The following is a 25,620-nucleotide window of genomic DNA, read 5'->3' as shown; positions in this document are numbered from 1 at the left end:
CTGTCTCTCTCTGTGTCTCTCTCCATCTCTCTCTGTCTCTCTCTGTCTTTCTGTCTCTCTCTCTCTCTCTCTGTCTGTCCCAGGGCCTCAGGACTGAGCTAGGTCTTACTAAGTTGCCCTCAGCCTCCCAGAGGCCGGGATCGCAGGTGTGTGCCACCGTTCTTGGAGGTGGAATTCTCTTCCGTAAACAGGAATCCAGTGAGAATGGAAAGGACGGGCTATGTGTCAACAAGTTTTCTTCTGCACAGACAGGAGCTTCGGGTATCGCTCAGGCCTTGAGCAGACCTGTTCCACGCAGGAGGGAGCTCCCATTCCCACCTGGACCTGGGCACCAACACTGCCGATGTTTCCTGCTGCCACTAACTTCCCAAACATATTTTTGTTTCTCCCTCCAACGTTTAACCTTGGGTCTATTTCAAGGGAAATGCAAGTCTGCCTGCTTCTGATTCATACCCCTTGAGCTCACCAAAACCAGAATGATTTGGTAATAGCTGCTGGGTTTACTGGATGCCCTCTGGGATCTGTAAAAATCTCTGTTCCTCAGAAACAGGAAGTTTCAACAGAAAGAAGGAGGCTGGTTGCAAAATTCAGCATTTGATTTGTCTCTGCCTATTGGACAGACCTGACGCTCATGGTACTTCCTTCTTCCAGCTGGTTGACAAATATGGATTCTATCCCTACTGTGTGCTAGGGCTGGGGACCCAGAGGTGACTTTTGAAGCAGACGAGGGCTGCTATGACAGAGTACCTCACACAGGGTAGCTTACAGGAGAGGAACTTACTCGCTCACAGCTTTGGAGGCTGGAAGTCAGAGGAAGGGACAGCGCTGGCTTCTCCTCAGGCCGCCTTCCCTGGCTTGCAGATGGCTGTCTTCTGCCTGTGTCTCCCTCAGTTGTCCCTCTGTGTTTATCTTTGTCCAAAGGACACAAGTCACATTGGGCCCACCCTGCTGACCTCATGTTAACCTCATACCTCTTAAAATGGCCTTTCTCCAGGAGAGTCACACTCGGAGCATTTTAACATGAATTCGGAGGGATGGCATCTACTCTGAGGTCATCTTCCTGAACCACCGCTCCCTCTTTGGTCACTATCTGAGGTTAGCATCTGGGATGAGGTGGTGTAGGGAAGCTTCTTGGGGCTGTTGTCCATGTCCAGTGGCAGAATCGTTCTGGGAGGTGATCCCTGCACCATCACATTTGATTCACATTCGGTGCCCACCACTCACCAGCTGGGTGAGATAGCCCCAGTTACACAACCCTGAAGCCTCTGTCTCCTCAACTGCATAACAAGGATGATAATATCTATCTATCTCATATGGAATGTTTGTGAAGATCCAGGAGGATACCCACAAAATTCAGGTTCATTTTCCAGGCATGTTGCCTGCTGTGTCTCCTCCTGCAGGAACGCAGGGTGCGTTCTAATGGCTCTCAGGACTACGAGATGTAAGAAGTGAAGGCCCGGGGTTAAGACGCTGGGTCCATGGCTGAAACACTGACCACTTGTTCTTAACTCCTCAGACCTGGGCCAGGAGGGCACTTGGTCATGTCACACAGTCTCTGTTGGCCTCACACAACTGCGTCCGTCTCCTGTCACCTGGTCCTTCCACCTGTTGTGTAGTTGGGAACAGCTACGTTCTGCAGGCAACCAGGTCTCCTGGGCCCAGCCCCGGGGTAGACACAGGAGGAATGCTCTGGAATTGGCCTTCACCCCAAATAACCACTGGCAGGACCTCTTTGAGCCCAGCATGGGGAGGGGTGGAGATCTGTGGGGCCAGGCTGAACCCAGCTGTGGAGAGTCAATGGTGGAGGAAAAAATGGGTCCAAAGGCTGGCCAGGCCCTCTGCTCAGAAGGAGCCCTCACATCCCATGGATGTAGGGACTGAGTTAGTTGTCACCAAACGATGACAAAAACAGCATTTCCCAGTGATGGGACACTAGCAAGTCATGTGACAAAAACCATCTCTGACCTGCTCCCCTTGAAAGGTCAGAGTAGAATAAAGTACTAGAAAGGAGTCAGTTTAGTTTTTATTAACATGTCAAAAAAGGACCTGCTGGCATCTCTCCTCTCACTGCCTGGGAGGGAAGGGAGAAGTCCCTGCTGCCCTGATCTCTTGTTTCCTGGGCTCGCAGCTCTCTGCATGCACACCTACTGCTCAGCAGATTAAGGATTCATCTCTTCTCCAAAAGTGGAGTATTTCCCACTTTGGAGTGGGAGGGATGAGGCTTCTTCTGGGCTACAGCACCTTTTCAGCATCATCCCACCCCCAGCCTGGAGTCCTCCCCCTGCCACCTCCCAGAATTACTCACTCCTGGAAACACGACCGATGGCTGAGGGATGAGTAAGGCTCATGTGCGTCACAGCCTGACTGCTGGGAGGGTGAGCAAGTTCAGAGCTCCCTCCTGCATAGCCACACAGATTTGCACCAGGAGTCTAAGCCATGGGAGCAGAGGGGGTGGGTATGGGCTTTATTTAGCAATGAACTAGAAGTCTCAACCCATTTCCCCATATGCCAAAGCCATGAGTGATGGTAGCATTCTCAGCATGGAGCAACAGCTCAAAATCTTCCTGGGCATGGACGCAGGGGCCCCTTGAACTCCAGGGGACTTCATTCCTCTGCCCCAGGGGCGCTGGCCCCACCCCAGCATAGCCAGGCCCAGGAGCAGCCCCAAAGTTGGCAGCCAACCTTGGCTACCTCAGAAAGGTCCCTAATCCCAGGGCCCACCCTGCAGGATGCAAGCATGCAGAGGGTGTGTGTGTTTATGCTCTCGTGGACGCTGCAATCCTGTGTCAGCCAAGCAAATATTTTTGGTCTGTTTTCCATTTTCCAAGTCTCATTTCAGAACATTCAGTGGACATGGGATCACAGCAAAGGAATGTATTAATTCAATGCATTTTGAAATGTCTCTTAACATTCTTAGAGTTACGGTGCAAGCTGAATGTGCTCATATAAGCAAAACAACATACAAGCCAGACTTTGCTGGCACTTAAATAGGGCGAAGCATCAGTTTCCCCATACCTAGAATGGGTGTAGCCAGGATGTGGATAGTGTGGAAAATAACACCTGGACCTCAAAGCATGAGGAAGCCCCACCTCAACATTCAGTGTAGCCAGTAGCACAAGACAATGTCCTCACTCAGAGCCTCAGCTCCCGGAAGGCCACTGTTCCAAACTTAGCTTCATGCAGACCTTAAGGCCTATTTCTTGGGATCCGCAGAATTTCCCTTGTTCAAGATGAGAGCAGTGCGTTAAATGGAAGGACTTCATTAAAACCTTTCAGGACAAAGGGGCTGGAACTCAGAGGAACGTGTTACAGGGAGGAATTGTTGGAGGGCACCCCAATCTTGCAAGCACAGGAGCTGGAACATAAGTGAGATGGGCAGTTCTGCATCCCAGGCTTCCCTGGTTCCTCACCACCAGCTCCTGTCCCATCAGGAGGGATGAGTCCTCTCGCTGCTCACCGCTCTTCTGTAACATCAGGCTTAGTTCAGTAGAAGTTCCACAGAAAGCTGGAAGAAACCTTGAGTGACTCACTTAGGGATCCAAGAGATACCACTGTCTTTCCTTTCCTATAACTCAACTGAGACTCTTGCCACCAGAGCAGCAAAAAATTGATCAGTCAGTTCAGAGTCCCTTGCCTTCTATTCTTTTTTTTTTTTGGTCTTTTTGAGACAGGGTCTCGCTATGCAGTTCAGGCTGGCTTTGAGCTCATTTTGTAGCCCAGGCTGGTCTTGAATTTGCAACAATCCTGCCTCAGCCTCCTGAGTGCTGGGATTATAGGCGTGCACCACCACACCTGGCCTGCCATCTATTCTTAGTGTGACTTTCTGGGAGGTTCACAGAGAGCCAAGGCACCGGGGGGCTTTCCTCAAGGCCACCCACCCATGCAGGCTTCTGGTGGGATGGCCACTGTCCTGAGCCCATGGCGCAGCTCTCTCTGGGCAAGAGAGACCAGGAGCCATTCTGCTGCAACAAGAATATCCAGAGACAGGGGAGACCTTGTCTGCTGGCTCCATCCCCTCCTGAGCTTTGCTGACTGCTGAGACCCTAACCCAAGACAGAGGGCGCATAGCTGTGTGCTCTCTAATTCCCTCTCTCCGCCTCTCTGCAGTTCCCTCTCCTCCCCTTTCTCTAGTTCCTCTCTCTCCACCAGCCTGCAGATTTTTGTCTTGCCATAGCTATGGCAATCTGCTAATGTGGTGCTGTCATAATAGACAATGGGGTCAAGGAAAGAGTAGAATCTAGGAGCGGATGCACACCCATGTGTCCCACTAACTAACAAGCACCAATGTGATTCCATGGAGGAGAGGAAAGTCTTAATGCTAAAGGCAGCTAGAACAGTTGGATATTAAAACAGGAGCACTGACTCATATCATACGCAAAAATCATTTGAAGATGGACATAGACCTTAACAAAAAATTGGAGACCATAAACATTTTAAAAGAGAATAGAGAAAATCTTCATGACTTTGCAGAAGGCAAAGTTTCCTTAAATGGGTCCCCAAACATACAAACTATTTTTTAAAAGCATTGATAAAGCCAAGCATGGTAATCCCAGCACTTGGGAGGCTGGGGTTGGAGGATTGTAAGTTCAAGGCCAGCCTGGACTATGCAGTGAGACCCTGTTCCAAAAAAACAAAAACCAAAACAAAGCAAGGAAAATACTGATTATTGGACTTCATCAGCATTTTCTTAAATCAAAAGACATTGCTAGGAAATTAGGCAAGCTAGCCTGAAAAAAAAAATTTTCACAAAACAGGTCTGTCAAATTCTCATACCCAAACATATAAATACCAGCAAATCAATAGTAAAGATAAAGCCAAAGAAGTAGCTCAATAAATACAAGGAGCCAAAGACTTGAACAGGCACGTCCCAAAAGATTACAAGTGGCTAGTAAACAAATGAAAATTGCTCAACATCATTGTGTTAGTCAGGAGATGCAAATTAAAACCTTGGCACAATAACACTTCACACCCACTAGGCTGGCTAAACATAAAAAGACCAACAATCACAAATGTTGGTGAGGACATGGAACAACTATAACTTACATTGTTGGCAAGGATATAAAATGGTACAACCATTATTGAAAACTGTCCGGCAATTGCTTATAAAGGTACACATATATCACTCTATGAGTCATCAGTTCCACTCTCAAGTATTTATACAAGAGCAATGAAAACATATTTTTACTGAAAATATAGCCCCAAAAACGTTTCATGGCAGTTTTATTCAAAAGAGCAAAAAACTGGATCCAACCCAGATGTCCATCAGCAGGTGGACACATAAACACATGGTGGTATCTTCTGGCAATAGAACACTAATTAGCAATAAAAATGAAAAACTGATAGATGTAACATAGGTGAATCTCAACATTCCACTGAAAGAAAGAAGCCAGCATCAAAGAGTACTTCTGGGGTAATTCCATTCATGTAAAATTCTACAACAGGCAAAACTAATCTGTGATGATAAAAATCAGAACATTCGTTGCCTCAGGGTGAGGGGTGGCATTTGCCAGTAAAAGGCAAGAAAACTACTTTTGAGGAGATGCACTGTATCCTGCTTGATACTGTGGTTATGTGCCTGTCAAAAGTCATTGAATTTTACACTTGCAATCTACCCGTTTCACTGGATAGAGAGTAAACGTTGATTAAAAAAAATAGCCAGGCACGGTGGTACGCACCTGTAAGCCCAGCACTTGGGAGGCTGAGGCAGAAGGATTACCATGCGTTTGAGGCCAGCCTGGGCTACACTGTGAGACCCTGTCTCAAAAAAAGCAAAAAAAAATAATTAGTAGCAGAGGCTGGAGAGAAGAGGAATGGGAAGTTGTTGTTTAATGGGCAGAGTTTCAGTTTTGCAAGATGAAAAGTTCTGGAGGTCGGTTGCGTAACAATGACAATACATTTAAGGCTACTTAACTGTGCAATTAAAAATGGTTAAGGTGGCACATTTCATGGGTATTTTACCACAATTTTTTAAAAAAATATGCAACCATTTAAAACCTAACAAATCTTACTCATGATAATTCAAAACACAAACAACTTGATTCCTTAATACAAGACAGTTGTAGTTCTTTCAAACATAAAACAGGCAAGGTGGACCTAATGTCAAGTTTGTTGTCCTGCAACAGAAGTAAAATAAGTTAAAACAGACCCAAGCCCTGCTCGCAGGGCATCCATGCCTGGCCCTGACCTGACTGTTGCCACTCGGTACCTCCCAGTGGCATCACGACTTCCCGCGTGGCACCATCATGGGTTTGGAGGGGAGGGGTTATCCAGTGTCGACGTGGCTCGTGCTATTTACTGGGAGAAAAAAGCTCAGAACTGCACTGTGATGGATTCTATCCCAAAGAGCCTGGTTTCCAGTGTCTCTCCATTGGGTCTTGCCCTTCCTCACTCCTACTGCACTACCTACGCAGTGACCGTGCCCTGCCCACCTCACACTGCTAGGCCGTGCAGACCCTGTCAGTGAAGGAGCAGCCTGGAGGGAACACAAGCCCTGAAGCAGCCTGGGCTCATTTGTCTTACAGGTCTCACTGCAGGGAGGCTGGCTCTGGCTCACGTTCCCTCTGTCCTGGGCAGAGGATGAGGTTCTTCTACATGTCTGGCTACTGCAGCAATGTCTTGCTGGCTTTGCTGAGGATCCAGGAGAGAGAGGGATAGGAGGAAGGGGCTGGGGTGGGGTGGCTCTTGAATTTTCCAGAGGCTGGACTTGCTTGTGGATTGCTGTCCCTCTGCACTCAGCCTGCACCTGCTCCCCGCCACAGCACCTCCAGCCCAGCATCACAGTGGTGATTTCTCAAACGTGAGCATGGAAGATGGCATTGGTGGGGCTAGAGAGGGCAGTGGTAAGGCAGAAGCCTCACCCTTTAATCTATTTTCTGAGCCCAGGGCCCCCAGAGATTTGCATGTACAAGAAGGAGAAGCCTCCGCACGTCAGCTGTGTGCTGTGCTGGTTCCAGGGGCAGAGGGAAGGAGGCAGACAAAGGAACACGATGAACCCAGCTCCCAGCCCCAGCCCCAAATGCCTCATCCACTGGCTTGGACTGTGTCTCTCTATCACCTGTCATAGCCAAGCCACCCTCTGGGGAGGGACTAGCTCAGAACTGTCTATGCCGAGGTCCTCCGCCATAGCCAGGACTCTCCATGCATCCTGGCTCTGTTAGTCCAGGGACTGAGAATGGGGCAGTGCTGGGGACTGACGGACTGTTGTCCCCGGCAGGAGGGCTGACTGAAGCCTGTCACAGGACAGAGCAGTGATGTGGACAACTGGATGCAGGTGACAGATACTGAGCTCAGGTGGGAGGAAGGCAAAAGAATGGGCTATGTCCTTGGGAAGCAGCAAGTTGTGAATTCATGGACTCGGGCCAAGTAAGAGACACGTATGACAGCCACCATACTGGGTGGTCGTGTGCATAGCAGTCCTCGTAGCCCCCACCACCCTTGCTGGCCAGGCCTCCCATCTCCTCCCACCTCCTCCTAGGTCTCAGAGTAGCCAGGGAAGGTCAGCCCCTTGCTGGTACTGATGGGCTCCTGATCTTTGGCATGGGCTGTGGGGGAGGGGAGGAGACCCAAAGCTGATGAAGTCCCAGTCCATACTCAAAGCTTTCCTAAGAGCTACACCATGTTGTCCTTGAGATACTTTGGGAGGCAGCCAGCATTCTCATTTCATGGGTGGGGAAATAGAGGCTCAGAATAGGAATGGAGCTGCCCAAGGTCTCACAGCGTGTGAGACATGACCCCTGCTCCCCCTCCACTCCATCACAGCGTGTAATCAACTCATGTGCATGACTGAGAAGGCGTTTCCGTTTTCTACTCAGAGCCCCCAGTCATGGCTGTGCCCTGCCCTAACAATATAACCTGGGGTTCCTACAGACAACCTCACCACTGAGTCAGATTTTAAGGACCTGGCAGAAGAACGCTCTCTAGGAGACAGAGGGGGGATTTTAATTTTTCTGAAATAAAAAATTTTAAAAATAGGGATACAGAGAACATTGTAGGATATCACACAGTATGGCAGATGAGAGGCAAAGCTTAACATGTCCAGGGACCTGAAGGGGCCATTACATCTGCACACAGGAAGCAACAGGAGGGGAGGGGCAGCGAACAGGTTTGCATGCCATTCCATGGGCATTTTCAGAAAGGTGGTGGGAGCCTACACTGGTGATGCCCTGGGGAGCCTGCACGAGTGACGTCAGGTGGGACCTAGGGCAGGGCCCAGTATTGAGGCTTCCAAAGGACGGCTTGTTCTTCTGGTATCCACAGAGGAAATGACAAGCTGAGTTTTATCAGAAGCCTTAGTAAGCATGGCCTCGGTGAGTGTGATAGAGGGAGAGATTCTACTACTTCCATTCCAGGTCTCAGCCCACCTCAAAGTCTAGTGCTTCCAGATTCTCACTGTATGTTGTTAGACCTACGTAGCTCCCATGGGAGATGCAGCCACACAGGCTGACGATTTGGGGTTTCCTCTCAGGCCTGCCTGCCTGTCCTCCTCGAGGCCTCTAGTGACCACAAGCCAATGTCTTTCACTGGAACGCTCCCAGGGCCTGCAAAGTGAGGCTCCAGGGACACACATGGCAATGACAGTCCCCTCCCCCGTCCCAGCAATACCAAACTCTGCTGTGAGATGGGAGACCTGCTTCTCTCAGAGAAATGCAGAGGTTCGTGGTCAGTATGTAGGTCACTTGGTCTTTCCTTGGAGGAATGACATGGACCAAGCAGCCCTGGGCATGGAAACCAAGCAGCCCCAAAACGTGGCTCCCATCAACAAGCAGGGAGAAGAGCCAGGTGCTGGGTGCGGTCACCTGTGCCTGCACAGCTCCTGCGGCCAGGGGGCACCAGGGGCCACTGAGGAGGGAGGGAGGCCCACCTGCCCACACTCCTCGACCAGAAGAGTGTTTTTCTTTAAACAATAGTGGGGAAAGGGTGAGCCAGGGAGACTAAGAGCCCATTGTGTTTTGGGCATTTTGCCTTCCTTGTAAGTGGTGAATATTTACATATTTGCGCTAGCTTTCCTAGTACAATAGATGTGGCGGTTCACAAGGATTAGCGCAACGTCTCTCATGTGTTTAGAAGTAGCTCCACCACTACCTCCAAAGTTGAGCATTTGTTTTCTTAAAAATAAACACATGGAGAGAATGTGCCCTAGTACACAGGTTACTGTTGCGCAAGCCACCCACCCACCTGCTTGGGTGGGGACCTGCCCACAGCTGTCACCCGGCTGCTAACTCCTCCAGGCACACCCTGCTCATTAGGCCCCGGCCACGCCCAGCCGCCCCATTCCTGATTGAACCAGAATGCCAGGAGTGGCTGGTGGCTCCTTGAACCCTGAACAATGGGCTGTGCAGGAGTTAATCTGGGCCCAGGGCCTCAGGCTCCACAGAGCTCTGAGCTGGCCCTGGAGATCCACCCTCCCTGCACCCAGCACCTGGGCCTGTGGGTCCTGCAGGAGGGCCTGGCTCCTGTGTCTTTGGAGGGGCCAGAAGCAGCCAGGGGCCCAGGAGGGAGCCAGGCTGAGCTCTGTGGTAAAAATAGACTCTGTCTAGAGACTGCCTACCTCCGTGAAGGGTGAGCAGCAGCAGACATTATCTCACCTCTGCTCAATGTCCCCCCAGGCAGGTAAGGGATGGGACTTGTTCCTGCTTTATAGCTGGGGAGTCCAAGCAGAGAGTCTGGGGCAGACAGAGAGGAGGCCACAGGTACAGCCCTGCACCTGCCTGTGCCTGGGCAAACACCCTGCTGGGCTGGGCTGCACCCCCGGGGGGTGGAACATGTCCCAAGTGAAACACATTACCTGTCCCCAACCCCACAGAAAATCCAGACCTCACTTCCATGTCCCCACCCCAGGCCACCTTAGAGCGCCATGTGGCATGAGGACAGACAAGCTGCCTAGCCCACCCCACTTGGGAAGCGCATCTCATAGGTGCTTCTGCTAACTCAGGATGAACTGGGTCGGGGTTAGGCCAGTTGCAACATGCTGCTATATGTGAAGGCTCCTGGCTTTTGTGCTCCCTGATGCCCGGAGGCAAGTGTGGCAGCCATCTCTGCCTCGTCACTGGACTATCCACAGGGCCATGATGGAGTCACAGGCCACAGGCTCCAAGGCAGAGAGAAGGGCAAAGGCAGCAAGAGCCCTTGCTTGGCCAAGACCGGCCAGGCCAAGCAACCTCCACTCCCAGCCTCCTGTGTTCATGAGGGGCTGGAATAAATGAGATCCGGAGTCCTCCACTATCATTAGGTGGGGTTCCCTGACTCCCAGCTCCTCCTTGCCACTCTCAATAAAATCTAGTCTAATTGGGGATTAGAATTAACTTGCCTAAATTAAAGGCTGGGCAAGGAGTAATGGTGGCCATGGCAAAGAGAGGCTATGCAGCAGGCGCTCTGAGGGGACAGCCCTGGGGCCTCCAAAGGAGAGGACAGGAGAGGGGAGGGCAGGGGAAGACACCTAGAAAGCTTCAAGACCCCACCCAAACCTGGCGTCAGGAAACTCAGCTCATGTTCCCAGTCTCAAAGCCAGGCCAAAACACTTGAGCTCGGGAGCCTCTCCAGGAGATGTAAGCAGAGGGGTCCAGGGTCATTCAGGATAGGCCACCCTAGGGGGCCCTAGCGGGCCCTAGGGAGCCAGGGACCAGGGCTTGAGGAGGAAACCAACTTCCTCTTGAAACCAATTCTGCTGTACACATTCACCTACTAGGAGGGCCCAGGACAAAGACATTCCAAGTTCCACAAGCTCTATTCCTTACCTTTTGAACTGGTTAATTATTTGCAGAATACGTTTTGATTTACAAAGTATTTTTCCCCTATGTGATGTCATTTAAACCTCATAACAACACAATAGGTGCTTTGCCATTTCATAGATGACAGAACTAAAGTTCTATGAATTTAAGCAACATGCTTAAGGGATGTCAACCTAAAAGTGGTAAATCCATGCCTAGAAGACTGGTGATCAATTTCCAGGCACAGCACTCTCTCCAGGACATTGCGTCCCTGTCTCTGGGACAATGGACCCAGAAACTTTCCACCAGGTCCCAGACAGCAGGCAGAGGGCCTCCTATAGCAAGGCTATGGTGGTCTGCAGACAGAAGGTCCCAGAGATTACCACACCATTGTCCCAAGCCCATGTGGGGGTCCATGGAGGGGAAGTGGGCCTGACAGTCTGTAGATCTTCCCTAGAGGTTGACAGGGCTGGATTTCTTCCCTCCTTCAAAGCTCCCAATGTTCCTTCTTTGAGAAACAGAGCTATCATCTGCCTTCATATATCTGAAAGGTCACGGGGAATAGGGCATAGTCTTCTGAGGGGACCAACCAGGAAGCTGATGGACAATGTGAGAATGAACTCTCCAGCCACAAGAACTGCCTTGGGATGTTATAGGTGGTAAACTCCCTGTCACTGAAGGAGTTCAAGCAAAGACTGGGTGACATTCTGCCCTGGAAATGTTAGGAAATTCAACCACAGATAGTGGAGTGGGAAGAATGGAATGCATACTATTCACATTAAAGTGATCCTAAAGTGAGAATTATTTATTTTTATTTGGATGCCTGATGCCTCCTCTAGGGGTGCTATATTAAATCAAGAGTTGTCACTGAGTATCTAAGTCCTGTTGTTACAGATCGGACTGGAGTAGGAAAAGTGGTCCAGAGAGGGATAAGGTGCGTGTGTGTGTCTGTGCGTGTGCGTGAGCACGGGCGCCTGTGCGCGTGCACGCACACTCTTGTCTGTATTATCCTTCAATCACAGCAAGCTGAAGGTCCAACACAGAAGGTACTCCTGGAACTCTGTGCTCTCAGGACTGAGGACTTTGAGGCTGTCCTTCTCTGCCCTTCCCTGACAAGTTACTAGGTCACTCCCATTGACTTGGGTAACCAACCAGAGACTTGCCTTCATCCCATGGGCAGCTGTCCCCTTTGCCACAGTGATCAAAATAAGTTGTCAGGTTGGGTGAGGACAAGCCCAGCCTTCCTGTGTGTGCTGGCCAGCCACCTACATCCAAGAAGCAGCTGTCCCATTCAGTAGCCGTCCTTCCTTTGCAAGCTGGCCTGAACAGATCTCTCATGTCAGGAATTCTCTGGGGACATCTGGGTACTGGACTCTGGGACTTCTGGTGGAGGACTCTGACAGTGACATCCCAACATGGACTCCCGGAACTGGAGCGAGAAGAAAGTAGAAGCTTCCAAGTAATTTAACTACTCTGTGCCTCTGTTTCTTTATGTATTCTACTTCACTGGGTTATTGTGGAGATTGAATAAAATAAGTTGTGTGCCCCCCAAATCCCTATGTGAAATCTTAACCCTCGAAAGCTCAGAATGTGGTGGTACTTAGACATAGAACCTTCCCAGAGGGATTAAATTGAAAATCCTCAGGTGGGTCCTGATCCAGTCTGACTTGTGTCCTCATAAGAGAAGAGATGCCAAGGAGGAGCACGCAACAAAAAAAAAGACCATGTGGGGACATGCAGACACCAAAGGTTTACGTATGCAGAGGGGTGGCCATATGAGGAGGCAGCTGGAAGGCAGCCATCTGCATGCCAAGGAGAGAGGCCTCTGGAGAACTAGCACTGCCTGCACCCTGACCTTGGCCTTCCAACCTCCAGACGGTGAGAAAAGTAGCCATCTAGTAGATGCTATTTGCTTATGACAGCCCTACCATACTAGCATAGCATATAAAGCACTAGAAGAGTAGCTAGCATATAGTACTCACTCAATAAATGCTAACTGCTGCCATAAATATTCTTGTTTATCTCAGCCGTATACCCACTGTATGAGTTTCCAATTACTGCTATAACAAATTACCATAAACTTACTGGACTGAAATAACACAAGTTTATCGCCTTACAGTTCTGTGGGTGAGAAGTTTCAGTGGGCAAAAGTCAAGGTGACATCAGACTACTTCCTTTTGGATGCTTCAGGAGAGCAGCTATTTCCTCACCTCTTCTGGCTTCCAGAGGACTCCTTCAAAGCCAACAAGGTAGATCTTCACTTGTGTCTTTCTCTGGCCCTCCATCCTCCCGATTACATCAGACTCACTCAGATAATTGAGAATCACCTCCCATCTCAGGGCTACAGCTCCATCCTATCCGCAAAGCCCCTTTGGCCATTTGCAGGACAGTATCCACAGATTTGCGTGGTCAGGATGTGTGCATTTCTGAGGAGCATTGTTCCACTTGTCACACACACAATTTGTTAGTAAGTGAAGAAAGCAAGCCACAGGACAATGCATATAGATTATTCTGATTTATGTAAAGCGTACTAAATAAATGTGTAGAGAGAAAATACAGACAGCAAGATACACACAGAACTACTAACCCTGTGGTATTTTGAAGGGAGCGAGTTAGAGTTTAGATTCTTTGTGTATTGTTTTAAAGTTTTTCACAATATGACTCTTTATAATTTTTTGTGTAATTTTTCTAACTTTGTTTTTTTTTGAGACAGTGTCTATGGCCATACCACCCAGAACACACACCCAATCTCATCCGAAACAGGGTCTCATTAAGTAGTCCAGGCTGGCCTTGAACTCACTATGTAGCCCAGGCTGGCCTAGAACTCACAGTCCTCCTGCCCCAGCCTCCCAAATACTGAAATTACAGGCGTATGTTACAACTAGCTCTACTTGTGCAATTTTTTAAAAGAAATGTTAAGTCATCCAAAGAAGAAAGGAGACATGTACCCATCCATATGGTGTGCAGGCTGGGGACAGCAAATCAATCCACAGCACCCAAAGCTCTGCAGAGACTTCGGACCCCAGAAGACTTCTGCAGAGTTCTTAAGGAGAAGAAGTTTTCCAGGTGGAGAGGAGGGAGGAGAGCAATGCCAATGGGCCAGAAAGAGTCTGCCCTTCTGACTGCGTGGGTGCTGGGAGCACAGGCTGGAGGGAGGAATTGTGCACAGCTGGCCCAAGCCAGCTGCCAGGAGATGAGGGCCAGGGCAAAGGTGACGCGTACCTGCTGAGCGCTGCCTGCCTGGCCCTGTGCTGAGCCTGTATAAGTAATTCCTGCTGGAAGGGAACAAGCTGAGTTTTGATGGTGGCAGGGCTGGCTGGGGGAAGGAAGGCACAGGCGGGTCTTGGGGCAAGGTCTGCTCCTAGTGTGGCCATGAACACAGGGGAGGGGTGAGAAAGGAAGCAGGGAGGACCACATCTGGAGCAAATATCCCCCTGACCTTCCTCCACATCTGGGCTTCTCATCAGCCCACCTATGCTTCGGCCCCTGACAGGTCCAAGCTGCTGGAAGGACTCAGGCAGCTGATGGGGGCTTGGGGCACAGGGAGCTTCCCAAGTAGCTAACCCTGGACTTGGTGCCTCAGGGCTGACAAGGGGTTTCCAAGTGGGGCTCCGGGCAGCTGGGCCTGAGCAGGGAAAGCAGGCAGGGGGCTTCCACCTGTGGCGCTCTGCCTGCTGTGCTTGTCCTGACTTGCAGAGAGGACAGAGCTGTGCCTCAGGGCGCAGCTGTAGGTGGAAGAAGCTGCAGGTGGGGTGAATGGGCTTAGATTACAAGGCAGCCAGCCCAGTTTGGCAGAGGCACGTGGGCCCAGACAATGGGCTCAGATCCTGGGCCTGCCAGTTTTGAGCTGTGTAGCCTCAAACAAGCTGTTCAGCCTCTCTCTGTCTCAACTTCCCCGTCTCTAACCTGGGGCAATCGGTGGTATCTATCTCCTAGTTACTACGCAGTACATGCTGGTTTACAGGGGTGGTGTTCTGGGGGACCCTCTGGGGATCTCTCAGCCGGTCCGGCAAATAAGGTCCCTTTGGGATCTCCCTACCACCAGGTTACTACCCTCACCACTTACCTGCTGCTGGTGCCCATGGTGTGACCGGTAGCACAGCTAGGGAAGCAGTGACGGCTGTGAGATGTGGTTACGGGGGTGGTGACTTTGCATGGCAGCAACCATGTCCCTTGGCACACAGAAGGGGTCAAGCAGGGGCTTCAGAGGAGCAGAAATCCCAGCAGGAAGATCTTTCCAGAGCTCAGCTGGGCACACCTACTGTTCACTAAATGCCCAGCACTGGGGCATCAGCATGGACTGGAGCTCCTCAGCTTTGTGACAAAATTCCAAGACATCTGTCATGGTCTCAGGGGCTGCTGCGGAAAGATCTGTGTGCCAGGCAGCTCTTGTGATACAGAGGGCTCAGGTCACAGTCACGGGAACCCTGGAGAGGCGGGCGGCAGGGGTGAAGGAGGGGTCTGGACACTGATACTGGTTGCAGCCTGTAGCATCCAAAAGTGGCTCGTGAAGAGCGAGGGGATGTGATCCGTTCAGGTAGCCCCTGCCCAGAGGGAGGCCCCTCTCCCACAAACAGGGGCAGGACAGCTCAACAGACCCTCCCGCTTTGCCAGCATTGGCACATTCACGGCTGAGCTGAGGAACAGTAGCAGCCTATGTGTGGTGCCAAGTGGGGTCGGGAGGTAGCTGGTCAGAAAGTGAGGTGCAGCCTGTCAGTTCATCCAGTCAGTTAAGGGATTCTCAGAAAGGGCTGATCAAGGAGCAGGCAGAAATCATGACCTCAGAGGAAGCTCAACCCTGTCACTACTAAGCAGCGTAGCCTTGGCCAACTTGCTCCAACCCTCGGGTTCTGCCTCCCTGTGATGTGTTAGGGAAGGATGGCTAAAGGATGATGAGTGGATCGTTAGGCGGCACTTACTAGGTCTGAGTCACTGTGAGCCCATTATGTCGTGTAATCCTCATGACAGTGCGATGAGGTAGAGAATATACAACCCTCATTTTGCAGATGAGAAAATGGAAGTTCAAAGAAGTTAAGTAATTTGTCCAAGGTCACCCAGCAAATGACTGGTCAAGCAGGGCTTTGAACTCTTGGATGTCCAGATCCAAATTGCCTGCAGAAATCTCAGCTAGGACCTCTCTGGTCGCCTCTACTCTATCCTAAGCAACAAAGAGCAGCAGCTGCTGCCTGGTTCCTTTAGGATCCACCTGGCTGCTGTTTGGGGCCGGGCTCTGAGCAAGGTGCGCAGGGATGGCCCTGGCTGCCACCGGGCTTGGCTACCTCCACACCCAAATGCCCTTGGCTCTCGCAGGCCTGTGAAAGTCTTTGCCTGTTTTTCTCATATCCCAGCAACAACTCCTCTTGCGTTCCCATTAAACCTTCCTTTGCAAGAGCTTAATACCTAAGCCCTTTCCATAGAAACTGCCTTACCTTCCACTTAATAAAATAATAACTTCCGTGAACACTTTTGCAAAGGAACTTTTCATCTAAGGCTCACCTAATTCTCTCAGCCACGCAGGCAAGGGAGGTGATTATTATCATCATTTTGACGGTCAATTGAGGCAGAAAGATGACTAAGAACAGGTGATGCAGAGTCACTTGGAGATCCTTGGTGACCGGCTGGGTGACCTTGGACGAGTCACCCAGGTGTAGGGATCTGAGCTTTCTTCTCCACAACCTGAGAGAATTGTGAGGACCAGATGCAGAACACAAAGCTCTGTGCTAATGGCTATGGGTGAAGCATTCAAAATAACTATTTTTATTTTTCAATTTTTTGAGGTCCAATTTTTTAAACATAGTCTTTATTTTTGAAGGTAGTTTTAGTTTCACAACAAAACTGACCACAGAATACAGAGAGTGTCTATATGTACCGCACACACGCATGCATGCATAGAGTCCTTCACCATCAGAATTGCCAACCACAGTGGTGCCAGTTTTTTGGGTTTTGGTTTGTTTGTTTGTTTGGTTAGTGTTTTCTGTTTGTTTGGTGGGATTTTGGGGGATACTAGCACTGAGCCACAAAGCCAACCCTTTTATGTATTTTTTATTTTGAGGCAGAAGTCATGCTAGTTTGCTAAGTTGCCCAGGCTGGGCTAAAACTTGTGATCCTCCTGCCTCAGTCTCCCATAGTGCTGGGGTGACAGGCACGCAGGACCTCACCCAGTTCAGAGTGGTTGTTTCTTAGAACACATGGACCTACACTGACTTGTCATTATCACCCACACTGCAACATTTACATCAGGGTCATTCTTGGAGTTATGCACTCTATGGGTTTTGACAAGTGTATAATGACATTTAGCCACCGTTATGGTATCCTAGAGAATAGTTTCACTGCCATAAAAGCGTGTTCTGCTTAATTATCCCTCTGCTCCTAATCCCTGGCAACCACTGATTTTGTTATAGTCTCCATAGTTTTGCCTTTTCCAGAATATTACATAGTTGGGATCATACTGACTGTAGCCTTTCAGGCTGGCTTCTTTCACTCAGTATACATTTAAAGTTCCTCTGTGTCTTTTTAGGGCTTGAGAACTTCCATCTTTTTAGCACTGAATAATATTCCTTTGTCTGGATAGACCACAATTCATTTATCCATCACCTACTAAAGGACATCTTGATTACTTCAAAGCTCTGGCAATTATGAATAAAGCTGATATAAAACTTGGGTGCAGGTTTTTGTATGTATTAGTCAGGTTACCTGTTGCAGGGACACAATACCTGGCACCTATAACTTAAGGGAAGAGAGAAAAGAGAAGAAGAAGAGAAGGAAGAGAGGTTTAACTGGCTCACCGTTTCAGGAGATTCAGTCCGTGCTCAGCTGGCTCCAAGCCAGAAATGTCATGGTGGACGGACATGGCAGAGCATTGTGTTCATGGAGCAGGAAGCAGAGCAGGGGAGCAGCACCAGAGAGAAAGCAATGAGGGACAAGATAGAGACCCCAAGGTCACAGCTCTATGATCCAGCCAGACACACCCAGAACTATGTTCCACCAATCCCCTAGGCAGATCCCAAATCAGTCAAGGTGATACGATCAAGTTTAAACATCACATGTGCATACAAATTTTCAGCTCCTTTGGTAAATACCATGGAACAGGACTGCTGAATCATACAGTAATAGTAAGTTTAGTGTCCCAAGCAACCACCTGTCTTCCAAAATCACCGGCCTCTTCTGCATTTCCAACAGCAGAGAAGGACACTTTGCTTCCATCAGAGATGAAAAGTGAGCTGCTTCAGATTATACATCTGTTAGCTGGGATGACAGAGCCCTGAAAGCCTTCCTTCTTTGGGTGGTTTCCACTTGACCACACTTCCCCTTGGCTAGATACAAACGTACTCACTTCCCACTGCGCTTGGGAGCTCCGTCCCGCTGCAGAGCACAGAGGCCTCCCTCTCCTACTGCCGTCAAGCCTTGCAGAAACTCACTCCCAGGGCTCTTGCCCAGAGCCCACAGAGCCCACATCCCCACGTTCAAGCTTCCCTGCATCTGAGACAAACTAGTGGATGTGGTGAGGCCTTTCTGTCAGTGTAGCCCCAGCCAGTCCCAGAGTTTGAGGGGTCCCTGGAACCGTGGAGGAAAAGGAGAAGCCTCCGAGGCCTGCCTTCCTTCTGTCTCCTTCCCGTTATCTTTCCTTCTGCTCATTCTTTGTAATGTGCAGTTCATGTAACATAAACCATTTTAAATGAACAGTACAGTAGCATTTAGTACCCTCACAATGTTGGGCAACCACTGCCTCTATCTAGTTCCAACACATTTTTATCATCCCAAAAGAAAACCCCACACCCTTAAGAGCCCTCTCCCTTTCCTCATACTCTTCCCAGCCCATGGCAGCCACCAATTTGCCTCTTATCCCTTTGAGTTTATTTATTGTGGTAATAAAAACAATTGAATCATGCTATCTGTGGCCTTTTGTGTCCGGGTCCTAGTACTTTTCTTCCATCACACTTCCTGTAACTCCCTGAGGAAGGAGGAAGGGGCCCCTTTCTGCCTCTGTCCCCTTCCCAGTCCCATGTCCATCTTGTTTTGTGTTCCCTGCCCATAGCACCTTTTGCCCAGCTCATCCAGGCTATGCCATTTCCTACTTCTTCTAATTACACCTAGCTGAATACCTTAAAGGTTCATAGATTCATTCAACAAACAGCTCATAGGCCCTCAGGAGGATAGAGACCAAGAAACGGTCACTAAACTGTGATAAGGCAATGTGAGGACAGGGAGGCCCAGAGAGGCAGCTACCTCAGCCTGGGGGTGCCAATAGTCAGCAAACTAACATGCTAGAGGCTGAGGTTGGGGTGTCTTGTCCGCCCCACCACCCTAGCACTCAGCACAGTCCCTGATACTTAGAATGGGGATGAATGTACATGACAATCAGTCAATTAAACAAAAAATCCATTTCTCAGCTAAGAGCTAAATGATGAATAAAAGTTGTCCATACCGGAAAATGAGGACACCTTATTTGGGAACTTACAAGCAAGAGGTTCAGCCCCTTTCACAGACAGAGAGGTGTTTTAGTCCAGATGAACATGGAAGGAGAGGGGCTGGCAGGTGGGAGCAGACCACGCAGCCTTTGGAAGCCACTGAAGGGAGCTGAGCTTTATCTTCCGGGGGAAAGTGAGCCACTGACGGGTTTTAGGTAGAGCTGCATTTTAGAGACTCATCTTGTTAGTCCATACTGAAAATCATGATGCCCAATGAAGAGATCAGGGAAACAGAACAGACATTGTTCTTCCCTGGACACAGAAGGGCTTAAGACTTCATTAAAAACAATTAGTTCAATCACCACAAACGTGCTGGATGATCTGATAGATACTGTGGGTCAGGAAATTCTCCCTAAGACAATGAGTGAACTTTAAATCAAAACCTGGGAAATAAAGATGAGTTGGTCAGTTAAAGAGAGAGGCAAAGAGCTTTCCAGACTACACTACAGCTCTTGAGAAAGTCCTGAGTGGAATATGTTGGGGGAACTGAGAAAGTCCAATGTGGTTGTGAAAAGTTGAGGCCAAAAGTTGGATGAGAGGAGGCAGGGGAAATAAGCGGGGGGGTCAGATCCAGAAGGATCTGACACATTGTGGACTTACCCTAAGCAAAATAGGAAGTCCTTAGTTATGTAAACAGATCCTATTTTGAAAAATAGGATTAATTGCATTTCTCTTTTGTATGTCTGTACATGTGATATTCCCGGTTAGCTCAAATATCTGCTTGTCTAAGGAGCTGAATTAGGATTATCAAAGAAAAAAAATGCAGAGAGATAATACTTAACTTTTGACATACACAATAAAAGTTTTCAGCCAGAGAATAGTCTTGAAAGAAAAAGACTGTTCTGGATACCTTTAAGCACCACCCCCCCGCTTAAGATATCAAGAAGCAGACTTTGATCATAAAGCTTTATATAAAGAAAAAAATAGCTGGGGAAAAAAAAAAAAAAACACTCTGACCTTTTAGTTCAGAGGATGGTGGGGAGGAGGGCAACCAGCAAGCAGGTGAGGAAGTCAAGGGTACATCCTCAACTTCCATCTTCTAGAAAAATCCCAGAGAGCAAATTGGTTAGGTGAGGGAGGAAGAGGTAGTCCTTCAGGGGCCATGGGAGGAAATGTCCTCCAACTTCTACCCAGAGGTCTTCACATCAGTCAGCTTGCTGGCTTAGTGTCATGAGGCATAGGGAGAGTTCGAAATGAATTTTCTCAAGCCACCCTGGGTTCTCAAGTGGTTTAGAATGATGTCTACACTAGATCTTTAGCTGTGGTTTCTGCAGAAGAAACCAACTGGAAACAAATAGATCGGAAGCCTGCCAATGTTTTCAGGACAATACATTGAATGGGGGTAGCCTGTCATAGTCTTAACAGCTAAATCCTAAACAACCCCTGGGCCTCAGAACCTGCAACAGCGAGAGGTAGATCATGGACATATTTTCAAGGCTCTCTTTGGGTTCTTGCTGAACCTAATCCTAGCTGATGTCCCTCTACAACAGGCTTTGACAAGCAGGAGATTTACACATTTTGAGGTAAGGGCCCCAAATCTAGAGCAGCAAGAAACAGACCACCAACCCTTTTAATCCATTTGGTGTCTCAGCTGCAGGGCGGGGCTGGAGATAATGGTGCTGTCCAGATAAGAGAGGATAGGCTTCTGCTGGGAAGGCGGTGGTGGGGCTGATGGAACATGCCCATTTGATGTAGGTGGGCCTTGGTTGTGACGCATTGACATGGGATTGAGGGAGCCATGAGGGTCAAGGCAGGATGAGGAGAGCCGCAGAAAATGGCATATCCCAGAAGGTGCAGCCAGCAGTGCCCACCATGGCCATAGGCTAGAGGTGACCAAGGCTCGGATGTGCCTGCAGCATTTCATTGCAAGGAAGTTCAGACAGTCGGGGCTGTGCGGGTTGGGAGCTGGACTTCAGTGGGTTGAGAGCAGAGTGGGAGGTGAGGAACTAGGAGCCACAAGCTAAGATAACTCTCTCCAGACGAGGCGGTGAGGCTGAGATGGGAGCTGTGGCCGGGGTGGGGTTTTGTCATTCTCGAGACGGGCAAGACTTGATCTCATTCACTGCTGCTTGGGGAGGGTAGACACCAATGACAAGACAAGAAGAGCGGGAAGACGCTTAAAGAGGGTCTCTGAGGAGAATGGGGAGACTCAGAGCTGGGTAGAGGAGAAAGACTTGCTTGGGGAGCAGGAGGGACCCTTCTCTGCTGAAGAAGAAGGAAGGAAGCTGACAGGTTTGTCAACTTGCTGATGGGAAATCGAGGAGATCCCCTGTGATGGTCTCCTTCTTCAGTAAAGTGGAAGATGACATCATCTGTGGAAAGTGTGGGGGCCGGGGGACACTCTGAGAGAGAAGGGCAGTTCGAGTGCTCTTCTGGGGAAGAAGAGAGAGACTGGTCAAGCTTTCAAGGCTGAGGACTAGGGCTGCTGGGAACACGGACTGAGGGTGGTACCAAGCTGCAAGATGTGTGACCTTCTCCAGAAGAACTCCTCGTCATGGCCTCAGGCCCTGCCTGTGTACTGCCTCAGCCCCGGACCCCTGCCCACCCCCTCCTGTAGTTCCTCAAAGTCACATGCCTAAAACTCGGGGCTGGGCCTCCCCACCCCCACCCCCAGCTCCTCCTCCTGCCTTCCAGTTTCTGTTCCTGGAACCAGATGTCCTGGACTTGGCCTCCCAAGGAGCACCTTCTTGTGCCTTCGGGTTCCGTGGCTGGAACTCTGTGTGTCAGCTGGGCCCCTCTTGTCCCTGCTTCCCCCTCCCCTCCCTGCCTGTCCCAAGCACTTGCTGAGTTCATTTTTGTCGAGTGTGACAGCAGCTGTGTCAGCTGCCATTCAGCTGCACCCTTGGCAACTCCCAGGACCTAGAAGTAAAGCTCCCATTTCCACTTACTTTTGGGGTCTCAGTGTGAATAACACCAGTTCTGGGAAGCTCTCTTACCCACTCTTCACGCCAGATTCAAGAAGGCCCAGTGGTTCCTGCTGCACTCACCGCATCTTATATGTCTTCTCTGAATCTCTCAGTGAAGTCATAGTTACTGATCTTCCCCCAAGGAGAGGACGCCAGGGTGGAGGCCCTAAGGCCTTTGCATCCCCTCTGTCTCCCCAGTCTAAGGGCAGTGCCTGGCACAAACAGGCGTCAGTGCATGACAGAGTCAAGCCTGCCATTTGAAAGACCCTCAGAGTCACGGCTTCTATGTTCATTACCGCCCCCCCAAATCAGCGCATGCTCAGCCCAACCTCCACAGCCACCCCACACCTTCATCTCCCAAGTCTGCTCAGTCGGCTCCCTGGGCCAGGCACACCTGCGCTCCACTCCATCTTCTCTGTGGTCATCCTGCTTACCCTTCCAGCTCCAACACTAGGCCTTTTCCTCCACAGAGTCTTCTCTGGAACCCCGCACCTGCTGCAGGCCACAATGTGTGTGTCCCCTGTCCTTCCATTCCCACCAGACCGAACTTCCCTGAGGGCAGCTTCTAGTTGACAGTTCTTGCGATTCCCGATGAAAACACTTGACTGTGAAGCAAAGAGACACCTTACACAACACTTGCACAAAAGTTCCCTGTTCATCTGTGTTTCAAAGGGTGCCTTTTGCAATGCCATGTGCTCAGCAGGGACACAAGAATATAAGTGAACAAAGGAGAGATTTTCTTCCTCATCTGTTAGAACAGGACAGTAACATCTCTGCACACTAAGTTTTAAACTGTGGTCTATATGTTTGTGACATGACAAGGGTGCCCGTGTGAACAAAGTCCGTCTTTTCAAGTTTACTCCATCTTTATTTGAGAAACAAATGAATGCCTGGTGCATGGGTTCAAGGTAGTGATTGTACTGCCTGTGTAGTAGATGCACTACTGTGGAGGGGAAAAGGAATTTCTCCCAGAGCTGAGATTTTCCAACACACCCAGCAACATACTGATTGAGACCATGTATGAGAAGACGTGAAAAGGTATGAAGTGAACATAAGGGAGGACCACACCATTAATACCTGTTAGTTTTCCCTGCTAACTTTTCAAGAGTTTTTTAGTTCAAAAATAGAATCATTGGGATTCTCAAAACTACCATGTAAATTTGAATTCATACAGACCTGTGGGCACTCAGCACTCAGGGGCAGGTGGGTGGGCAGCTGGGATGGGGTAAAGGGCAATAAGGACTTAACACTTAATGGTATGGGGTCTCTTTTCACAGTGATGAAAATGTTTGGGAAATCGATCAAGGTAGTTGCACAATATTGTGAAGATACTGGATGGTGCAGAATTGTTCACTTTGTTTATTTTTTTGAGACAGGGTCTCACTATGTAGTCCAGGATGACCCTGAACTCATTATGTAGCCCAGGTGGGACTTGAGCTCGTGGCAATCTTTCTGCCTCAGCCTCCTGAGTGCTGGGATTACAGGTCTGCGCCACCACGCCTGATTATGAATACTTGTTAAGGTATTTAGTTTGATTAAAGATCTTCTAGTTCCAGAGGTGGAGCCTAAAGCAATTTTAATTATTTTTTCTTTAAATGAGTGGAGCTTGGCCATGGCATCTGTCCCCTGGGAACCTCACTGAGCAACAGGAAGAGGATCCTGCCCAACCAGCAGAGTTGCAGCAAACAGTTTCTCTCTACTCCAGGCAGGTCTGATGGTGAAGAAGGCCAAGTGGATCAGTTCTAACTGCTCACAGCTTTGTAGGAAGCAGTCTTTCTGTTGTCTCATCAGGAAGAAATAGAATCTCTGTCGGCAAGAACAGGATAGGTGCAAAGCCATTAGTGCCCCTCTGGGCTGGGGCTTCTGTTTGGGGGCCTGGTGGGACCCAGTAGCCAGCAGGGCCAGGCTGCTTCTGTGCAAGTGTCCATCCATCCTTCAAACACATAGAGTCAACAGGAAAATCATGCCCTTCATTTCCAACATGGCACTGAAGCCCAGAGGCCAATGGCTGCCCTGCAGTAAAGTTGCCCAGGCCTATGGGTTTTAGTGACTTAAGATTCCTCCTGGCTTTAGCACTTCATATCTTCTCAGTGCTTTCACATACTTGGTCTCACTGTTCATTGCGTGGGCAAATGGCAGCTCCAGGAGAAATTTCTTATCTCATACATAGTAGCAGGTCTAATGAACAACAAAAGCCTAGAGACAAAGTTGTGTTCACTTAGAACACAACAAAAAGAGATTGTCCCAGAAATCCCTCATCAAAACATTCTTGCTGAGAGAGAGGACTTTTCTTACCCTTTAAAACTCCAAATTTGTTGGAAATCAAGAGTTTACCATCAACCCAGGTCATGGAACTGGCTTGGACCAATTCAGCCTAGACTTACTGGTGACAGCAACCCCCCCTCCCCAGTAGACCCAGTAGAAGTGGTTCCTTACTGCTTTTTTCCATGAAAGACTGAACCACTGTCTGGATGTTCTTAAGGCCTTTACAGCTGCACAAAGAAGCTTATGACTCCATCTAATAAGTGTCTGGCAGTCAGCAACCACTCTAATTGCTATATAGACAAAGAGGTGGAAATTTAAATAAAGTAGACTCTGAAGTGTGACTGAAAGTCAGTGAATGGATGCACCTGGGTGCAGTGGCAAACCTAGACATGTGAGCACATGCTTCTCAGGACAGCATCATCCCTGCAGCCCAGGGAAGCCAAGCATCTGCTCCTTGACACCTCACAAGGGTAGACACATCAGCTGCTCAGGAAAGCACAGGTACTTCTGAAACATGCCAGACTCTGTCCATGTTCCCTTGTCTGCCCCGACAGAAGCTGTCACAGTGAGATCCAGCACTGAGACTTCTGAGCAGCACTGATCCCCTGAGCCATGTGGACCCAAAGGGGACAGAGAAGATACTGTCACCCCCTTCTACGATGGTGGTCTTATAGAGCTGTCATTACCCTTCACAGATGAAAAAAGGGAGACTCAGAGGTTCAGTTGCTTTCAAAAAAAATTCAGTAGTCAAGGAGTAATGGGAGCAGGCCTAGGATTCAGCGCCTCCCTGGCTCCTGGTACAGGGCTCTTGGGTCCTGCAGAGAATGAGGCCCGCACCCTAAGCTTGCCTAAAGCACACTGGAACAAGTGTGTAATTTCCACAGCTAATTCTCAGCCAGCTGCCGTGCACTGCAAGCTTTACCTAATGATTGGTTTGCCTCCCTGTGAGGAAAGAGCACCCCCCGAACAGATATTTTTCAGTCACCCCAGGTTCTCTGGTCTACAGGACAATGGGAACTGGGCTGGCATTTCTGAATATTTCACACCTAGCAAGCTGCCATCTTTCAGAAAGGAAGTCTAGAGATGCCATCGCCACACTTTTTTGCATGCCTCAGTGGTTTTTAGAGCTCTTTCCTGCACTTGATCTTGTCTGACCACCATGACAACATTAGCAATACATTTAATTGCTTCTTTGAAGATTTCTGGATTTCCAGAATCAACCTGTTCAGACACAATACCCTTAAACTTTTATTGGCTCATGCCTTGGCAGTAGTT

The 25,620-nt window shown here is 49.3% G+C and overlaps 1 long non-coding RNA gene across 1 annotated transcript in view; it reads right to left on the bottom strand.

Moving 5' to 3' along the window:
• LOC106150259 overlaps positions 1 to 23,509 on the bottom strand; it is a 45,130-nt gene extending 21,621 nt beyond the window's left edge. Inside the window, exon 1 of the long non-coding RNA XR_001236981.1 lies at positions 22,515 to 23,509. This is a non-coding gene — a long non-coding RNA (uncharacterized LOC106150259). The remainder of the gene's footprint in view (positions 1 to 22,514) is intronic.
• Between the last annotated feature and the right edge of the window lie 2,111 nt (positions 23,510 to 25,620).

This window comes from Chinchilla lanigera, unplaced genomic scaffold (genome assembly GCF_000276665.1).
Source record: "Chinchilla lanigera isolate Chin_1 unplaced genomic scaffold, ChiLan1.0 scaffold00068, whole genome shotgun sequence".
Classification (NCBI taxonomy): Eukaryota; Metazoa; Chordata; class Mammalia; order Rodentia; family Chinchillidae; genus Chinchilla; species Chinchilla lanigera.
This window is presented reverse-complemented; position numbering and strand designations above follow the sequence as displayed.